General features: G+C 44.7%; 1 protein-coding gene across 1 annotated transcript in view; it reads right to left on the minus strand.

Annotated features, from left to right (window-relative positions):
• Positions 1-263: 263 nt before the first annotated feature.
• COG6 (component of oligomeric golgi complex 6) overlaps positions 264-20,738 on the minus strand; it is a 55,111-nt gene continuing 34,636 nt past the window's right edge. The window contains exon 20 of the mRNA XM_035110205.3: positions 264-326. The gene's annotated coding sequence lies outside the window, so the exon portion shown is untranslated. The remainder of the gene's footprint in view (positions 327-20,738) is intronic.

Below are 20,738 nucleotides of genomic sequence, written 5' to 3' on the forward strand. Positions count from 1 at the left end.
GATTTCTGACACACCTGAGCTCTCAGCTCAGTGGCCCATGATTCCAAATTAATCCGTCCCCATTACTATAGGATAGGCGGTGAAGGCGCTAAGCAACCCTGAAATGGTGCTTTGCTAAAAGAGCAAAGAACAAACAAACTGAGCAATACTCCGCAGCCAACTGTCTGTGACAGAATCGTATCTATATATTTATTGACACATTTATCTATTTATATATATTCCCCCCCCCCAGCCTTCTTCATCGTCAGTCCCCATTCCACTCACCTCGTTCTGCTTCCTCCCGGCTGCAGGCAAGCTGGATTTGGCTTCCCCATCTTTTTTCAGGCCTAGGGACACATTTGGAAATATAATAAACTGTCAGGGGAGCCACAAAATACCCATTTCACATAAAACAGGTGAAGCTCAGACGCGCATACACACACACACACTGAGAAAACAGGCAAAACATCAAGACTGGATTACTGCAATGCGCTCTATGTGGGGCTTCCCTCGCGCTTGATCTGAACTGGTTGCCGATTTGCTACTGAGCCAGGCCCAAGGCATTACTATTGGTATACAAAGCCCTTATAAGTTGGGATCAATTTGCCTATGAGATTACCCTACACGTGTGCCCACGCAACCACTTCAATCGGCGGAACCGGAATTACTACAGGTGCCACATAATGCCTGTTCCACATTTTTAAGAACTCAACTGTTTAGTGTGGTGCCGTCTACTCTTTGGAACTCCCTGCCTATTGTGATCAAGCAGGCACTTTGCTATACAGTGGAACTTCGGTTTATGAACACCTCGGTTTACGAATTTTCGGTTTACGAACACCACGGACCCATCTGGAATGGATTAATTCACTTTCCATTACTTTCAATGGGAAAGTTCGCTCCAGTTTATGAACGCTTCAGTTTATGAACAGACTTCCGGAACCAATTGTGTTCATAAACCGAGGTACCACTGTACTCCTTTTTAAAACATTCCTGTTTAAACAAGCCTACCCAGATGCTTAGAAACCTGAGGTCCTTTTAATCTGTTTTAGCATCTTAACTTTTGTATGTTTTAAAGTAGGGCTGTATTTTTCTTCTTTCTCAATTTTACAGCTTCATCTTTTGTAAACCGCTTTGCTTTTTTTTTTTTTTTTTTTACAACCAGGCATGTAGTCGGTAGAGCATGAGACTCAATCTCAGGGTCGTGGGTTTGAGCCCCACTTTGGGCAAAAGTTTCCTGCGTTGCAGGGGGCTGGACTAGATTACGCTTGTGGCCCTTTCCAACTCAACGATTCTAAATTTTATTAAATAAAGTAAATATGTCTACACTTATAGGAAATGCCACCCTCAAACAGACAATGCCTCCCAATCAAGCAGCCCCCCCCCCAAAAAAACATACATATGCACACACACACACATATACATATGAGAAAAAAAAGCAAGGAATAGGTCTGAAGAGCATCTTAGGCACTATGGTAAAAGGCAGGAACAAGGATTGAGCTGCTGTTGGCCCAAATTGCAAGGTGAGCGCTACACCAAACTCTGGCAAGGCTGAAGTGCGGGAGAAAGCAGACAAACCTCTGCAGGCAAGATCGTATGGATGCTGTTGCCAGGCCTCAACAACCATCACTGTCCCCTAAGATGGGGGAGAAGCAGGGGGGTGCATCAATACGGGTTTCCACCCACTCTTTCTCCTGGTGTTGCTGCTGCTGCACCTATGGCTGGGCAGGTGAGCACACCGCTTCTCCTTCACCTCACAATAAGGCAGGAGGGAGCAGCAGGCTGGCCCAGGTCCCCCCACTTCCTGCAGCCTAACTTAATGCACCACTCATATTTTTTTGTGCTTAGGGCAGCCATCTTGTGCCAGAACGCTTGTACCCATATGAGTACTGGCAGCTTATTTTTAGAAAAAGAAAAAAAAAACACCCACCCTCCCTTCAATTTTCTTTTTTGAACAACCACCAGAACTTGTGTCTTTAGCCGCAGGTATTCAACCACAGTATTAAACAGTCTTGCCAGACATAAGGGTAGACCCTGAGAAAGTGGATTTACACCTTGCCTACCATCATGAGCATCTATGGGTCACTGATAAGGGCCAAGTACAGCACCGTCCGGGGGGGAAATGTAATCTCAAGAGAAAATGAAGGTGTTGGTACCAGCTGAGCCACTGAATAATTGGCTTTTAAGCTGTGTAAGGGATAAGAATAAGCACATTCGTTTGCTTCCAAGCGAGCCAGTATTACCCAGGCATGCCTCAGCAGGCCACTCTCCACTGAGGGCATGACAAAACACTGACTAGGAGGAGGGTATCTTGAGTCCGCCAGGAAAGGCTTTTTCTATGCTACTGGCCAGCTTGCAAGTATCATGCTTGCTATGCTTGTCAGCTCTGAGAAGGAGAGTACACGGATAAAAGGAAGCCACAGGAGTCTTCTCTCTTTCTCTCTCTCTCTCTCTGTAACAAAAAGCACCTTCAGGAGGTGGAGGAGCGGTGGGGAGAAGGGTGTTGCTTCACCCTTTCCCTGCCAGCTGCTTTCCCACTCCAAATCACCCCACCAAAGCTGTTCTGCATACCGACCCAGCCTGGAGGAGAAATCGGCCGGGAGCGGATGAGATTTGGAGTAGGAAAACACCAAAGGAGGAGAGGGTCAAGCAGAGCCACACCTTCTCGGCCTCACTTCTGCCCACAACAGCTTCCTCCCAAGGCTGCTGCTTGTTCTTAAGAAAAGAAAACATTTAGGCCTCGCCGTATCTTTGGATATCATGCATAAAACTGCATTCTGTTCACATACCCAAGGCCAAATGTCTATACACATTATTTGCGCATGAAAATGGCAGCCCAGGATCCCAGGGACAGCAGTCTTGTCCCACAATAACAATTCCAGGAAAATAAGAAGTTATGTTCTGCTTACCAAAGAGTTCCACTAACTCCAGTTCAGATAACATCACATTTAATGAGAAACTGGCTTTCCGAGCCCATAGGTCTGGAACTTAATCCTGAGCAGGGGCAGGAAAACCCTGCAAGCAGCCATCAGCTTGAGCCTTTATCTCAGCCTTCTCCAATTTGCTACCCTCCAGGTGTTTTATATTACCACTTGCATCACCTTCAGCCAGCATGGCTCTGCTATCTGGGGGCTGATGGGAGTTGTAGTCCAAAACAGCTGGGGGGAACCAGATTGGGGAAAAGCAGCTGTGCTTTACATAGAGGCTCAACTTCTTGGTCCACAACTAAAGTATGAGTCTGAACACAGTCTTCGGCAACACCATGCTGCTCATGGGTTTCTGAAGATTGCTTACTGGAGCCTTTCGCTTGTCCGCTTCATTTGTGGTTACCTGACTAAAGGTTTTGCCACTGGCTGCCAAATCGCCTTTCATGTAACTATATTTCCCCAAATGAGCATGGAAAACCTCCTTGCAGCTACTCTGGCCCTCGGGTGCTGTTCCAACGTGCATTGCACAGCTTTAATCTCTTGCTAACTACTGTGATTCTATCTTTTTAACTTCCTTAAAGTTCTGGAGCAGATTCTCCTTTTCCAAGGCCTCATATTTCACTGCTCCTCATCAGTTTTGCTTCTGATCTCTGCACTCTACTAAAACTACTTCGACCTGGTTTTCCATTTATTATCTCCGCACCAAACCCTGGATCATTCATTTCACTTGCAATGCTGAAGAATTAGCAATGAGGTCGGTTTATGTTGTCGCACACATCTCTGACCTCTGTCTCCAGGGTTCCTTGTATGGAGCCTTGACGGCAGTGCAACCATGAGGCAGAATGGAAGGCGAGAGGCGGGGGAGGTACCAAATTTTGGCGTCACACAGAGTGCTGCTGAATTTTGAAGCCCAAGGTCCGCCATTGGAAGAGACTCAGACTGACACCCCTACCCCCGCCTAAGCTCATAACAATATTATGTATGTCTTCATCCTTAGATCGCTCTACTATTGACACTGTGGGTCCTTTTCTAAACTCCAAAGGCTTAACGCTTCCGTAGTAACAGAATGCCTTTTGAATAAAGGGGAACAGCCATTTCCTTGGAATTAAAGTAGAGGACATCTGGATTCCTAGCAATAACTGACAAACAACTGCACATTTATAAAGCAGGGGGGGGTCCATAAAAGTCCTGTGTTCTTACACTTCATAACCCACTTTCTATTGCAATAATTAAGAACAAACTTGTTGTCCCACTCCTCTAGTGCCTGAAGCAAATGTGTTGCATGCTATCTGTTGCCCGTCACAGGGGGAAAAATCCATGAGTTCATCAGTTTATCAGACCTGGAGGAAAATTCCTTTCATCGCTCATTATTATGACATCAGCTCAACTCTGACTCAGAGGGCCTCCTCAGTGGCTGGGTCCAGACTTTGGAACTCCCTGCCAAAAGAGGCTCGCCTGGATCCCTTGTTGATGGCTTTCTTCAGCCAATATGCAATTTAAAAAACCCACAGACAGATATTTGGCCAACTGGGCAAATTTGCTTTGCTCTGCTAATCTGTATTCTGCTGCCATTCTTAGTTGCATTTTTTTATTCCAATGCCATGTTGCTTATGGTGAGGGTTGCAATATTTTGAAGAGTAAAAAAGAGGATGCTATGACTACTCTCATTTTAAATACCCTTACTATATGTAGGCCAAAGAAGTTGTGGTATATATTGCTGAGGGGGGCAGGAGAAGAGAAGAGGAAAGCAGATCTTCAACTACCATTAAGGCTATGTCTCATCCAGAAAGTATAGCCAGAGACATTTTGGAAAATTTAAAAAATCCACCTGGACAGACATTTTGCCCCTGGAAAAGAGGATGTGTCCTGGGGGGAAAGGGCACGTGGTAAAGGTAAAGGACGGTTGCGTCCAGTCAAAGGTGACTATGGGGTTGCGGCACTCATCTCGCTTTCAGGCCAAGGGAGATGGCATTTGTCCACAGACAGCTTTCCAGCTCATATGGCCAGCATGACTAAACCGCTTCTGGCGCATGGGACACCATGACAGAAACCAGAGCGCACGGAAACACTGTTTACCTTCCCGCCACCTATTTACAGTATCTACTTGCACTGGTGTGCTTTCGAACTGCTAGGCTGGCAGGAGCTGGGACAGAGCAATGGGAACTCACTCCGTCACGGAGATTCGAACCGCCAACCTTCTGATTGGCAAGCCCAAGAGGCACAGCGCCACCCATGCAACCCTATAACTTGGGCACTTTTTAATGGAAAGGTGTTGCATAAATGTAATAAATAATTGGAAAACATAAGTTCAAACACATAAACTGTCATTAGATCTTCCTTTTTAGCCTTTTTGTTCATCTCTGACTGCTATCCTTTTAGTAATGGGTTTTTTGTGTGTGTGTGTGTGTTGTTGTTGGGTTTTTTTTTTAAAAAAAGAAGTTTCATACTTACCCCAGCCGCCAGCTAGTACAGTGAGAAAGCACAGTATTTGCACAGATAAGGTCCCAGATTCAATCCCTGGCATCTCCAGGAAGGACTGGGAAAGGCTTTTGCCTGAAGCCCCGGACAGCTGCTGGCAGTCTATGTAGATATTACAGTACTACGTGGGCCTATGGTCTGGCTCAGGCTGCATTCAGACAGCATTTTATTCTGTTTTACTGTTTCCTTACCAGATCATCCCTTCATTTTATGTGATCTTTCACACAACGTACAAGCCAATTCTGGAAATCTAGTGGAAGTTCAGCGCTCACTTCCATGTTAATTCAGTAAAACCTTAGAGACCAACTAAGTTTGTCATAGGTATGAGCTTTCGTGTGCATGCACACTTCAGATGCCAGTCGTTGTTTTGACTACGTCAGACCAACATGGCTACCTACCTGTAACTAGTTCCATGTTAATGCTTTCCAGGGAAGCCCAATCCATTTTGCAACCCTATCAACTCAGAAAATTGCACAGGTTTTGCAACGTTATTTTACGTGGTTGGATTTGGGGAGTTCTCCTGGCATTCAGTTCTTCCTGCCGTTTAAAAGTTAGCATGACGTGGTGGTGTATCGCTCAAAGAAGGGTCATGGCTCCACAACGCAAGTAGTACCGCGGTGTAAAAGGAATGTCAGAAATTGTGATAGAAAAACTAGCAAAATGGTTTTCAAAGAGTGTGGCAAGAGAGGATGGCAAGTGTGGCAGGAAGATTCAAGGACAGCAGTATTATATTCTGGGAATTATCCATGTTCTTGTGTGGCTGCATTGCTTTGTACTTCCTGGATGTCCCATGTTCATATTGCAAAATAGTTGTTTTCTGTGTTATAAATCAAGCACTGCTAGGAGTTCTTTCCTTTTCCAATGTATTTCTTATCAACAGAAAAAGCCGGTGTGGCGCGAGCAAATTTTTATTCTGAAAGCATGGCCAAGAGAAAAGAAGTTTGAGAAGCACCGCACTAGCGGAATCACCAGTAACCCTAATGCAATAAGCCCTATGTCCAAATGAAACCTCAGAATAAAGCAGCGGCTGGTGTTCTTGGTCCAGGTCCACTTCACACAAAGGAATGATTAGACCCCGCAATTGAATCTTATGTTGACATTGACAGTGGGGCAATGTCCTTCTGGGGGCAGCTGGCTAGCTTAGTGGCCACAGGCAGGGCTGCCTTCCAACACTTTGTTACCACTCCCTGCCTCCCAGAACCTGCCGCCTGAGGCAGGCATCTCACACTGGCTAATTAATGGTAAGGCTGGACAGCCAATAGTGGGTGGTACAATTAGGCTGCTGGCTTACTTGACCTCCCTCTGGCCAAGTCACAGCTGCATACCAGTTAGGCTCTGCCTATATGTTTGCACCGCACCGACCTGGCCTTCCTACAGGAGTGTGTGCACTGTGCCGCCCATGCCCCCTCTCCTTTACTTCCTGGTATGCTGTCCGCTACGGACTGCAACATGTTTGTCACTCCGGACAGTTCTTTGTGGCGATTCTGGTGTTCCTCAGCTTTTCTTTTGTCTTAATTCATCCAGGTTTTTGGAACAGACACAATGGCCTTGCGAGACCTGAATTGCACCGGAGAAGCATAAAAGTCTGGCACTCTCCTTTGCCAACTACTTTGGCTCTGGAGCCCTAACTGCAACTTCAGGCTGATTAACAGAGTCCCTTCTCTTCCCTCCTCCCATTTATCTAGAGAGCAGCAGTTACGAGCCAAGACACAAACATCGAGGGAAAGTGAGACATTAATCTTTTTTATTGCTCTGACGCTTGCTTCTAAACACCTAGTTCTCAGAATTTTAAAGCATACTGATTTTGGTGGGCATTTCTTACTAACTTAAGATATATTTCTCCAGAAACCAACTAACTTAAGATATATTTCTCCAGAAACCAACTATTCTCCTCATAATGCTTCTCAGGTTTTGCCCTGGAGAGGTTTTTGAAGAATGATGTAAACGGTACGTTAGCACAGGCTGTAGCAACAATGCCTAGCCAGACCCATACACAAGAGCCAACCCTGTCAAGATTTCAACAGGGTTTTTATTTTTAATTAAGTGCGGTTACATTTTAATCAAGAGCTTATTGAGTCCATAATAAGGCTCGCAAGGCAGTTCCAAGACAGGACTGGGTGATTCACCAAGGGATCCCAGCCTTAGCTTAAGTAGGTTTCACTTGATTCCCTTTGCCCACCAAAAGCCCTTCCAAATCGGGGCTACGGTACCTCTTCTATTTTACTGAAGCCCAAGTTGAAGGGGCCACTCAGAGAGCACCTGTGCAGCTACAACCAAGACAATCAAAACACCCTGAACAAACCCATGGATCTTGTAAGTTACACCACCCTGGGTGCAGCTGGTGAGTTGACTGGAAAGGGCCTCAACTCCATGGTGGAGGTCCTGTTTTACATGCAAAAGGTCCCAAGTTCAGTCTCTGGCATCTCCATATAAGGCTGGGAAGGTCTTTCCATCTCCTTTGGCCATAGCTGCCAAGTCTCCCGTTTTCCCTGGGAAATCCCCGTTTTCCCAGCTGTTCCTAGCTGAAAAAATGGATTTTTTTGTTTTCCCCCGGTTTATTCTGGCACGGCAGCCATTTTGGAACTGGGCGAAGCATGCTCAGAAGCGACTTTTGATGCTGCTCTGCCCAGTTCCAAAATGGCTGCAGTGCGACTTCTGGCGTGGCGGCCATTTTGGAACTGGGCAAAGCAGCATCAAAAGTCACTTCTGAGCATGCTCCGTCCAGTTCCAAAATGGCGGCAGCGCTACTTCCGGCCTGCTATTTCCGGCCCGGTCCCTTATTTCTCTGACAGCAACTTGGCAGGTATGCCTTTGGCTCTTCAGAGGTTGCTGAAATACAACTAACATCCCTGCCCATTGACCATGCTTGGTGGGGCTGATGGGAGTTGTAGTTCAGCAACATCTGGAGGGACACAGGCCCCTCGCCCCTGCTCTATAAGGAACCCTCAGTCAGAAGGACCAAGGGAACCTTAGGAACTTCTACACACAGAACGGAAACAGGACACATTCATATTCACACAGGCGTTCAGGATGATGGGGTTGGTCATTCATGTCAGTCACTTCTCACACCAATCCAAGGTAAGCCAGTAAGGTATAATAATAATTTATTATTATTATTATTATTATTATTATTATTATTATTATTATTATTATTATCATTATCATCATCGTTATCATATCATCATCATTATATATAATGATCATTATTATTATCATTACCATTGTTATTGTTATTAATTTGTATACACCATATATCTGTAGGTCTCAGGGCAGAGATGGTTAAATTTGCCAGTAGAATTCACCAGCAAGCACATCTTGAGTGATACCTAGCAGAGTATAGGGATAGGGAACAGATATAGATACAGTCTCTGGCTTCATTTATGGTACCACAAGGTCTGTTGCCTTTGCTTTTTTAGATTCTGCAATGGAAGTGGCTGTTCATTTGAACCTTTTGCTTCAGCGAGTCAATGCCTCTTGATGTGAATGGTAGCGACGAGGGTCACACAACGATAATAAGTAATCTGAGCCATTGTGTTACTTTCTGAAGGTCGCTCAAAGACAGTTATTCAATGTATTGTTTGCTAATAGGGTATGTTTACAGTCTTATGTAGACTCAACAATCCAGGGTTATTGTGTTTTGGGCAATGCCTTAACAAAAGCAAAAATGTGTTTATTATTCCCTCAAAGTCCCATATAACTATGGGAAGAATGTGTCAAAAACACACCACCGTGTTTTCATCAATGTTATTTTCCTCAAAACTAGCCCTGTTGCCATATACAGTACCTTTAGACTGACTCTTATGTTAAATAAGAGAATGGATACATTTGGGGATATAATTCACCTACCCAAAGGAGCTTAATTCAGGTTACTGCTAGCAGAATTGTTTGCTAGCAGAGGTTTAATAATTTGTTGTATTTAATAACACAGATTTAGTTATTTCAACTCAAAACACTGGCACAGTTCTACTTCTTTACTAATATGTTGAGCATGACAGTGTTCACTAACCCTTCCATGGCTGGGCAAGAAGACACAATGGTCATGCATAACAGGGCAAAGCCGAAGAAACCAAGACAAAAAGGGAGTGGAAACTAGTGAATAAAGGTGGATGAATATGTCAGTTTTTGTTTCTCTTTGCTACTTATGTATTTTCCCAGGCTTAAATGCAGTTCTCCACATTCTGCAATCTATCAATCTGAAATGTCGCCAGCATTTTGGTGCCAATTTCTGTATGCAGTTTTTAGCAATCTACACATTTTGGCAAAGCAAGTTCCCCCTAATGCAGAAGTTTTCAACCTTCCTGAGTCCACAGCTCCCTTGACCAACTACATTTTTTCTGTGGCACCCCCAGGAGCCCAGTTATGTCACCCCTTGCCTGCAGAGCTGGCAGCCTCTCACCCTTTTCATAGCTGCCAAGTACCCCGTTTTCCCTGGGAAAACCCCCTTTTTTACTTACCTTTTCCCGGTGGTCCCCCATATCACTTCGTCTCCCGTTTTTCTCCGTTATTTTCTCCTGCCGGCGGCCATTTTTTTCTTTCCGATTTGCCCTTCTATGGGCACCAAAAATGGCCGCCGCCAGCTTCAAAAGTCGCATCTACACATGTCCGGAGGTGCATAGACACGACTTCCGGTGTTGGCGGCGGCCATTTTTGGTGCCCATAGATGGGTGGAGCGACACCGGAAGTTGTGTTGATGCACTTCCTGACATGCGTACAAGCAACTTTTGAAGCCGGCGGCGGGCATTTTTTGTGCCCATAGAAGGGCAAAGCGACACCGGAAGTTACGTCGACGCAACTTCCGGTGTCACATGGCTGCCGGTCCCGGATTCTGCAGTCTGGAACTTGGAAGGTAAGCCTTTTTCAAACACTCTCCCTTGTGGAGTGTTTCCTCAGCCTCTCCCCTCTCCTTGGGAGTCCTCTGGGCAGCCGCTGCTGCACTCCCATCTCTGAGCTGCCCCCCTCGCCCACCCCAAAGAGAGGTGCTTCCTCACACTGCCCCACAGGGGCATGGGAAGAGAAGACCCCCAGCCTTAGTGGTCCAACAGAGACTGGCCATAGGTGAATATGAGGCCAGCACCTTAACTTAGGAGGCAGCAATAGCAGCAGTGGCCTGCATGGCAGAAAGGCTCCCCTTTGGTGCTGGGCACTCAGCTCCCAGGCCAGCCTGGCACACAGCAAGCACAAAAAAGGCCAGCGCAGCACCTGCCTGCCCAGCCTCCCTCTTGTCTGTCCATTCCCAACAGCAAGGGCTGGCTCCCTCGCCCGCTTGGTTGCTTACTCCGAGGTCACTTAGCTCCTGGCAATCAGCACTCCCTGACCAGCTCCAGAGGCACCATTCGCCTGCTGAGCTTGTAGCCAGGGCTGCTGCAAACAAACAGCTATGCAAGCCTTAGGAAGCAGAGATGCAAGAAGACGTCAGAGGAGGCAGGAAAGGAAAGAGGGGCAGAGGCCAGTGTTGCCCATGGCACGCCTGACCATCATTCTTGTTTGTTAATTTCACCAATAGATGCAGAGAACTGCATCGCAAGATTCGGAGAAATGCAAATTTCAGAGGCAACCTGTATTTCAGTCCACATATTGGCTTGAAAAGTGCGAATTAAGTAGTTTTTCATTAAAATGCACACAAAATTTAATTCCTCTCAAATCCCAACTAGTGAGCAGTAGTTCTAAAAGTATGTCAGTAGGAAAAGGGCAACAGCGGCATATGGGATCCTTGCAATTTGGCCCATCGCTCTCATTCCTTATCTGCATTTATTATGATTATATATATTTTAAAATATCCAGTTGTTTAGATTTCTAGAGGATCATTTTTGTAAGTCAGAAAATAGCCATACCTCAGTTCTGTTGAGTATTGTGTCCTGAGGGTACTAGGTGGCATTTATGTATATAGGATAAATCTTTCTTGTAAGGTGTCATGTGTTATTTTAGAGGTCTTTTTTTTTGCTTATTTTTTATTGTGATTGCATTGTGTGCACCACAATCACAACAGTAAGTTGTTGTTGTTGATGATGGTGATGATGATGATGATGATTTAAATACAACAACCACTGAAATGAATGGTCGCTTCTTTTTTTATTGTTAAGGTATAAAAACCAACACAGGACGTTGCAAGTTTAAAAGTAACCTTGCATTCTTTTTAAAGAAGCCAGAAATTATATGCAACCTATTTCCCTAAACCAAAGAATTAGGAAATAATAATGAAACTGTTGATATGTTGATTTACTGGATGAGGCAATATTCATAATATTTAATTACAGACTTTGTTAGAGATGTCAGGGGCCAAAATCTCTGCATTTCTTATAAAGCTCAGCAGAGAAGCTATTCTTGCTTCAAGTCTTGTTTCTACATTACATCTGTGATCTCCTGATCTAGTAAATTAGCACAATCTATTATAGGGGGGGGTGTCACTTTTAATGATAAGGAGGATTGAACGTCACTGTGCGATGGCTGCTGGATTTTATTTAAATTAATACATTATACTTAGCAAACATAATGCTGTTGGTTTAGCCAGCCATTTACCCTTGCTGCTACTGCTAGGAAATTATATTAGCAGTCAATTTCCAGGAGAGTTAGTGAGCTAAAAGCTTGTCCATTTTGCTTTTTTTTGCCTATAATGGATCTATTTTAGATAGAAAATAGCCAGTCCCTAGTTTATTATTTTCTTTCTTTCTTTTTTTTAAAGGACCTGATGTATCTTTGCATCGCCTTCATGTTTATGGTTGACCTCAAAAGTTTTGATTCAGTTAATAATCTGTTTGCTCAAGGAGGTCACACTGGGAGAGATTCTGTTTGCAACTGCAGGCTATTATGTGTCTTCCTTTTCTCCAAAGCCCCATCAACAACAGAAGTCAAGTGCCCTCCAACCATCATGTCTCCTTCCCTCCTCTAGAACACTTCAAGCTTTTATAAATGCACAAAAACGGCCATTAGGAGCAGAGACCGAGCCAAAATTGTCTTTCACAAAAATCTGCTTTTCGGGCTCTGCGACAGCATTGAGCAAAATGAAGATCAGAATCTACGGATAGATCTCTGGATGATTAGCAGGGGATTATGGATCTTGGTTGTTTTGACAACAGAAATAGCAAAGTCTTCTTCATTTTCTTGCTAAATTGGAAGTGGAAATGAAGAAAGTTTGGGGAGAAAGCAGGAGTGGCGAGGAACATTCAATTCTGTTCACATTTAAATTTCAGTTCACTTTTAAATCAGTTTCAAACTTTCCAAAACAGCATAAGAACCAAAGCACAGCCATCTTTCAAAAATTCACATTTACCTGAATTTTGAGATGTTGTTATTGAACCAAGCAGTGGTTACAAAAATGCATACATCAGGGGAAAGCCATAGCTGCCAAGTTATCCCTTTTTTTAAGGGATTTTCCCTTATGCTGAATAGGCTTCCTCGCGAGAAAAGGGAAAACTTGGCAGCTATGGGGGAAAGCGTGCATAAAAATGAATATGTTGCTTTAAATAATGATCGAAAATGCATTATATTAAGGGAAATTGCTTTCAAAAATGTGTCAAAACTGCATACAAAAATGTATTTGTTAGAAGAAATCGCCACTAAAATGCTAATGAATTTTCATGAGAATGTTTTTTAGAATCAAAAGTGCTGGTAATGAAAATGTATTTCCAGGCTGTGAATACACTCACAGGCAACCTGTTGCTTAATTCTAAGTGTGAATCTGCCAGGCTGAGTCACCATTTTACATCTGGTTCTGGTTGTTGGTCCTCAGGGTTAGTCCTAGTAACAAACACAACACCCAATCAAGGCTGCCTGTAGATTTGTGAGAGATGTTATTAGACTCCATCTCTCATATTCTCTGACCACTGGCCAGGCTGGGTGGAACTGACGGAGTTCCAATTCCTATCCCTGCTCAAGCCTAAAGTCTTCCCACCCCAACAGATTCTACCCCCAACAGGGAAATCTTTAGAGAACAGAACTGGTACACTCCTTGATTCTGATGACTGGCTAGCTACATGTACAGATGAAACTCAGAAACATTTCAGTAATGCAACTTAAAAGGTGAAACCAATATATGAGATAGATGCATGACATGCAAAGCAAGATATGTCAAGCCTTTATTTGTTGTAATTGTAATTATTTGTCGTTATGAGGGTCAATTATAAATGGAATGTAATTAATGAAATGTAATAGCGATGTTTATTTTTGTATTACTGTAACTATTTGTTTTATTAATGTGGAATTTCCAAAAGAAAGCATTTGTAAAAATAAAAATAAAAAATAAGTTGCATTACTGAAATAAATCACTTTTTGACGATATTCTAATTTTCCTGTATTCTAGTCTCAAATAGCAAGATTCATAGGAAGGATAATGCTGGTTTTAGCCTTTGGTTCAGTCATGAGGAGAAACCCAGTGGTCCATATCCACTGCAATTGCCTTTGCATTTTGCATTAATTTACTTCCTTGGCTATGTCACTGTTAGCAAGCTTTAACAACAAACAACTTTGCTAATATATTTAGAAACAGGTTACAAACCCAAATGACTTTCCTCTTCACCCCCTCTTCCTTTTTACACACATATAACTGTGGTTACATAGAACTGAAGGAATATAACCCCAGGGACAGCCTAAAATAACCAGGTCTCAAGAGATCTGTTAAAGGCAAATAGGAGACAAACACCCTTTCCTGATGGAAATTCAAGACTAGGACTAATTGCACATTATAGAGAATTAGGAGTCGATGATTTGGTAAAGGTTAGGAATAAGGACTATTCTTCTAACCATTCATCAGCGGAAGCTTCAGATTTGTTCTTCTATGGCAAAGGGTTCCCAAGCTTTCTTTCCCCACGGCTCACTTGAGGCAGCTGAAAATTACTACGGCCAACCTAGCAGTTCGAAAGCACGTCAAAGTGCAAGTAGATAAATACAGCGGGAAGGTAAACGGCGTTTCCGTGTGCTGCTCTGGTTCGCTAGAAGCGGCTTTGTCATGCTGGCCACATGATCTGGAAGCTGTACGCCAGCTCCCTCGGCCAATAACGGGAGATGAGCGCCGCAACCCCAGAGTCGGTCACGACTGGACTTAATGGTCAGGGGTCCCTTTACCTTTACCTTTATACCAGTCACAAAACGTTGGTGCAGAGGCAGAGCCAACCAAAAAAATGGAGGCGGATAGGGGGCATTTTGGCATAATCAGCTGGCAGTTATCACCTTCTACTTCTAACTAATCCAGCTTTGGAAATGGTGAAAGTCCTTGCCACAGCATTTCCCTTGTGGCACGGAGTTCATAGCTCAGTTTCCCTCAAGCTAATGAGACATTTGTTGAGAGGCATTGTAACTGTCCCTACCCCACTTCAAGCAGAATTTGCTGGTCCAAAGGGGAGAAAGCGTTTCCATCTATATTTTCCCTTCCCACCCTGACATGCACCCCCCCCAAGTATTTTTTTACCCATCACCTGTAATTTCTTCTCCCCTTCTCCTTTCACTCTGACCTTGTACCATTCGCCCTCACATTGCCAGTTTCATTTCCCCTTTTAACTCACTTCTTTCTGTAACATTCCTCTGACACCCCCTTCCTTTCTATTCCCAGTTTATAGAACAACAGCTTATTATTCATACTGCTCACTTTCGTATTTCCTGCCTGCCTCCGCCGCTAACTCCTCTGCCTTCCAGCCACCTTTACTCAGCATGCAAAGAGTCGCTAGTGCTGGCATCCATCCATGGGGAGGGGCAGGCAAGGGAGGAGGCATGGAGCAGCCTGGGCCACTGAGGCTAACCTGAAAGTGGTCCAAGGACCGCTGATGGAGTCTGACTCACTGTCTGAGAAACAGTCATCTAGGCTGAACCAATAGGGAATGATCCTTCCCTATTGCTCCATTGGGGTGGTTGTGCTTCAGACTTGTAGACTTCATTTAAGTTCCTGCATCTTAGGGTTGCCATATTTCAAAAATATGGTGCTGGAGGAAACTCTTGAGAGTCCCATGGACTGCAAGAAGATCAAACCTCTCCATTCTGAAGGAAATCAGCCCTGAGTGCTCACTGGAAGGACAGGTCGTGAAGCTGAGGCTCCAATACTTTGGCCACCTCATGAGAAGAGAAGACTCCCTGGAAAAGACCCTGATGTTGGGAAAGATGGAGGCCACAAGGAGAAGGGGACGACAGAGGATGAGATGGTTGGACAGTGGTCTCAAAGCTACCAAAATGAGTTTGACCAAACTGCGGGAGGCAGTGGAAGACAGGAGTGCCTGGCGTGCTCTGGTCCATGGGGTCATGAAGAGTCGGACACGACTAAACAACAACAACATTTCAAAAATCGTTGAGTTTTTTTTATGGAAACCACCAACATTTTTGAAGGTTTTTTTTAAAGTTGTTGTTGTTGTGTGTGCTTGTGTTTTTTTTACAAAAACACAATTTTTTGATTGACTTGTCCAAGATCCAGGACTTTCGGAAATCCCCCCCGGACGCCAAATCCGCCTTTGAAATCCTGGTAATTTCTGGGAAAATCCGGACGTATGGCAGCCCTACTGCCTCCGCTGTGAACGCCGAGGGGAATCCTGGCCAATGCGAGCTGCAACCAGTGCTTCTGTAATCGGTTAAGCTGTTATCTGCTGTTATCTACGTGGGTCAGGTGCAGGGTGTCTTGAAATACCTTGTTTGCCTTGCTAGGAATAAAGGAACATTTGCTTCTTGCCATTAAGGATCACGTCATTTGTGTGGCAGTGCTTATATCTACCAATGAAACTACTATCATATTTTTGATTTGTACATTAGAGGGCCTCCTCTTCCAGAGGCAGTTTTAGGGTAGTGCGACCGGTTCTGCCGCCTCTCTGAGCACTGGCCCTACAGGGGGCACCACAACAATGATGCAGAACCATACCTGCCAGGTTCCTCTCTGAAAAATAAGGGACCGGACCAAAATTAGCATACCGGAAGTAGCACGGCAGCCATTTTGGAACTGGGCGGAGCATGCTCAGAAATGACTTTTGATGCTGCTGTGCCCAGTTCCAAAATGGCTGCCGCACCAGAAGTCGCACTGCATCCATTTTGGAACTGGGCAGAGCAGCATCAAAAGTCGCTTCTGAGCATGCTCCACCCAGTTCCAAAATGGCCGCCGCGCCAGAATAAACCGGGAGAAAACAAAAAAATCTGTTTTTCGGCTGGGGACAGCTGGGAAAACGGGGGTTTCCCGGGGAAAACGGGAGACTTGGCAGCTATGTGCAGAACAGAGCACAAGAGGCGGTGGGGTGGTGGTGGTTGCGTCACACAGTGCACCACTGAAATTTGAGAACCCAAAGTCCACCCACTATAGTGATGCCTTCTGAGTTCATTCACTGAAAGAGACATAGGGCGCTAGACTATTTTCAGAGCTTTCCACTTTCTCAGGAAATCCACAAATGCATATATTATTCTGCTACAATCTGGTATACCCAGATCCTTGGGTCATGAACCTGCTGCTTGTTGCAAGCTACAATTTTGCTCCTGGATTGGTTTTAATGAAGAGCGGGTTATAAATCATGCAAAAGAAACAAAGACGTTGTATCTTTCAAAGAAGGGCTGAGCTCTGTGGTAGTTTCAACCATCTAACCTTTGCTGCCACTGCCAGCAAGTACTGAAAACCACAGAAAGAAGTTTGCTGTATTATGTAAATAAATAAGTGCTTCTAGCTTGGTCACGTTGCTCCTGATACTCATAGAATCATAGCACTGAGGGGGACCAAGAGAATAAATGTAATGCAAGAATATCTTGCCCAATGTGGGGTTCAAAGCCACAACCCTGAAATTAAGAGTCACATCGTTCTACCAACTGAGCTATCTGGTAGTTTAGTAGTGAAATTAACATACAAAGTACATTATACTGGGGTGAAATGCTTGCAAAAATGTGAATATTAGGCAATTAATAACAAAATGTGGGTAACACACACTAAAATTCTCGGAAACTGGGAAACTACAACTAATCCAGAATGCAGCAGCTAGACTGGTGACTGGGAGCAGCGGTCTTGAAAAACCTACATTGGCTCCCAGTACATTTCCAAGCACAATTCAAAGTGTTGGTACTGACCTTTAAAGCCCTAAACGGCCTCGGTCCAGTATAGCTAAAGGAGTGTCTCCACCCCCATCATTCTGCCCGGACACTGAGGTCCAGTGCCAAGGACCTTCTGGTGGTTCCCTCGGTGCAAGAAGCCAAGTTACAGGGAACCAGGCAGAGGGCCTTCTCGTTAGTGGCACCCGCCCTGTGGAACGCCCTCCCACCAGATGTCAAAGAGAAAAATAACTACAGTACCAGACTTTTAGGAGACATCTGAAGGCAGCCCTGTTTAGGGAAGCGTTTAATGTTTAATAGATTATTGCAGGCATCCCCAAACTTTGGCCCTCCAGATGTTTTGGACTACAATTCCCATCATCCCTGACCACTGGTCCTGTTAGCTAGGGATGATGGGAGTTGTAGTCCCAAACCATCTGGAGGGCCGCAGTTTGGGGATGCCTGGATTATTGTATTTCAATGTTTTGTTGGAAGCCGCCCAGGGTGGCTGGGGAAACCCAGCCAGATGGGCGGGGTATAAATATATTATTATTATTATTATTATTATTATTATTATTATTATTATTATTATTATTTATCAGTTTCATTTTGTGCTTCTACTATGTGGTGCAGAGGCAAAGCAGGAAAACCTCTGCATTTCAGATGGGCAGCAAGCACACTATGATTGAAATGTGAAGGAACGAGTCTGCTAACCTAAAGTAGCCAGTCCAGACAAACTAGGAAATGTTGTTAAACTCTCAGAACAACTTGATCCGGTACAGTCAGCAATATTTACAAACAACCCAGCAACTTAGAATGTGCCAGAAACATTTCCATCAACTATGACTTCAACACAAGGGTCAAAGGATCAAAGAAAGCTCACACTGGCGAGATCATTGTTGCCCACTCTGTTACCTTGAGGGCAGGACCCTCAATTTCTAAAAAGAGATGCGTCCGGCCTCAAGGGGAGGTTTCATAAAAATGGAAAGGACTAACTTTCAATGGATGTCTTTTTGCAAAGTAAAGCACGGCCCATGTTTCTGGTTTGAGTTATGGAACTGAAAAAGGGTTCCGGGGTTTGCAGCCTGGTCTCAGATATCCCCCTCAATTTTTAATTGGGAGAAAAAGAGAAGGAAGGAAGGAAGGAAGGAAGGAAGGAAGGAAGGAAGGAAGGAAGGAAGGAAGGAAGGAAGGAAGGAAGGAAGGAAGGAAGGAAGGAACAACAAAAATTGCCAACTGACATTAGCCATAGTATTCCATTCATTCTGATTTAAACATATATAGGTAGTCCAAAAGGTTACATGAAATTATCACTTATGAGTCATGCGTTCAAACACAGAAAGGGCAGCGAGATCTCCAAACCACTGGATGATGCCTTTCCAACCTTGCATTATAAGTCTCTTAGCCACGATATAAGGGCTCACAGAACTCAGAAGTCTCAGGTTTTAATCCTTTCCCCAGTACTGTCCGATCCCTTCCTGTATCCAGACTATAGTGTGCCACCGGCAAAGATATAACCAAGGCTTTTTAGAGGGGGTGTATTTTGCTTATTACAGGGGGTTACGTTCTGGGCGCCCGCATGCATAACTGAAATTGTGCAAAGTGGGGAACACCCTCTAAAAAGCCTTCAAACACCCGTGTTTCCCCCCCCCCCTGCTCTCTAGCTCTCTCTCCTACTCTCTCCCCAATCCAGACCAAAATATCTGGAGCTCTGGGGCCTGCTGGAGGCTGAAGGACATGCAGGGAAGTGGCTGCAGCTCTCTCTCGCCATTTCTGGGAGGGAATTAAATTATTTATTTATTTTCCGGCACCACGCAGACAAGCAGGTTGTGCATCGCGTGTAAGTGGAGAGGGGGGGGGGAAACACCTGTATTTCTACATTGCAATTCCACTAGGCTCTACAATACAATTAAAAATCAAACAGAACACTGAAGTTCGTCAAAGCCAAAAACCGATGGCGTGCTGCTTCCGAATGTGCTTTGAAATAGCAGGGCCTTAATCTGCAGCCTTAACTCCTTTGCTGAGAGGAGCTAGGCACATTTCCCTTGGAAGGGAATACGGCAACTTAGGTGCCAACCTAGAAAAGGCCCTGACCTGTGGTGCCCTCAGATGGCAAAGGGCCCCAGAAGATAATCTAAGTTCTTATAGGAAAAGGCAGTTCTTGTGATATCCTGGCCCCTGACCAGGTTGCAGCACATAGATTCCAGATTACTCAGACTAGAGATTTGTTGACATTCTGCAGAGGAAGATGATGAAACCGAGAACTGTCAATTAGCTTTACGAAATGTAAATACTCCTTGCATATGATAGGTGAGATCCCGCGCTGGTCAGTCTATGGCTATTTGCGTAGGAAGGAACAGCCTGTCTTCCTCAAATAATGTAAAACTCTGATCTGCACGGCTGGATACAATATTCAGTCCTTTGAATACATTCTACTGTAAACACGGCTGCTGTATAGGATGTGGCTGAACAGGAATGAAAGGCAAAAATGGGCTTTTCATTGAGATCCAATTAATGATTGACGCCTCCACGCCTGTTCTGATTTCTGCAAATCTTGCTAATTTAGCGTTGCTGTTTCGTTTAAAGAATTTGGAGGCGCTGCCCTGCCCTGCTGTACAATTCCTGAGAAGGAGCAGGGCGCTTCAAGGAAGGCCAGATACTTATCTTCTTGCAAACTTTAAACGGCCCAATAGCACCAGTGCTGCCCTCTCCACCGTCACATGGTAACAGGCAATTTTCACTGGATCGTCGCTTTTGCACAATGGCAAAATAATGCACTTGTGACCTTTTTTTCCCAGTGTCTTAAGCAGGGGGGCTGCAGCGCGTTGCCAAAACACATTGTTTGCTTTTTCTCGCTAGCCGTTGGTAGCCTCGCTTTGCATTGGATTTCTGCAAACATATTTCTGCAACTGCTTGCGCCTAAGCGGCTACCTCCTCCTTCTGGGTGCCTTTATGAAGTGCCTTCGGGACATGGCAGCCTTCAAGAAACGGAGCTCAGTTTCAAAAACAAACTGAACCAGAATGGGGGCGCGGGGAGGGAGCATTCCAAACACACGTTGCTCAACATTGCAGGATCAAAGTTTAGGTCTCCTGCCCCTTGAATTCCTGTTTAAATACAACATACGTTTGTCCCCTGAGGATTTGTTTATACTAGTGTTGTGGGTGTGACTTGCTTCTTGCTCCACGGCGAAGTTATTTGTTGAGTTGTAATCATATCAGAAGTACATTAACAGGCTGCGTGGTGACTACATGGTAAGCCCATGCCTGTATCTACCCCCTGCTTGCAGGATGGAACAGGACAGACTCTGCTTTTCCTTCACATTGCATTTAAAGCATGACATCTGGTGCTGTATGGCAGTGTGTCTGCCTGGACTGCTTAAAGCTGTG

This window comes from Zootoca vivipara, chromosome 3 (assembly GCF_965207765.1).
Source record: "Zootoca vivipara chromosome 3, rZooViv2.hap1.1, whole genome shotgun sequence".
NCBI lineage: Eukaryota > Metazoa > Chordata > Lepidosauria > Squamata > Lacertidae > Zootoca > Zootoca vivipara.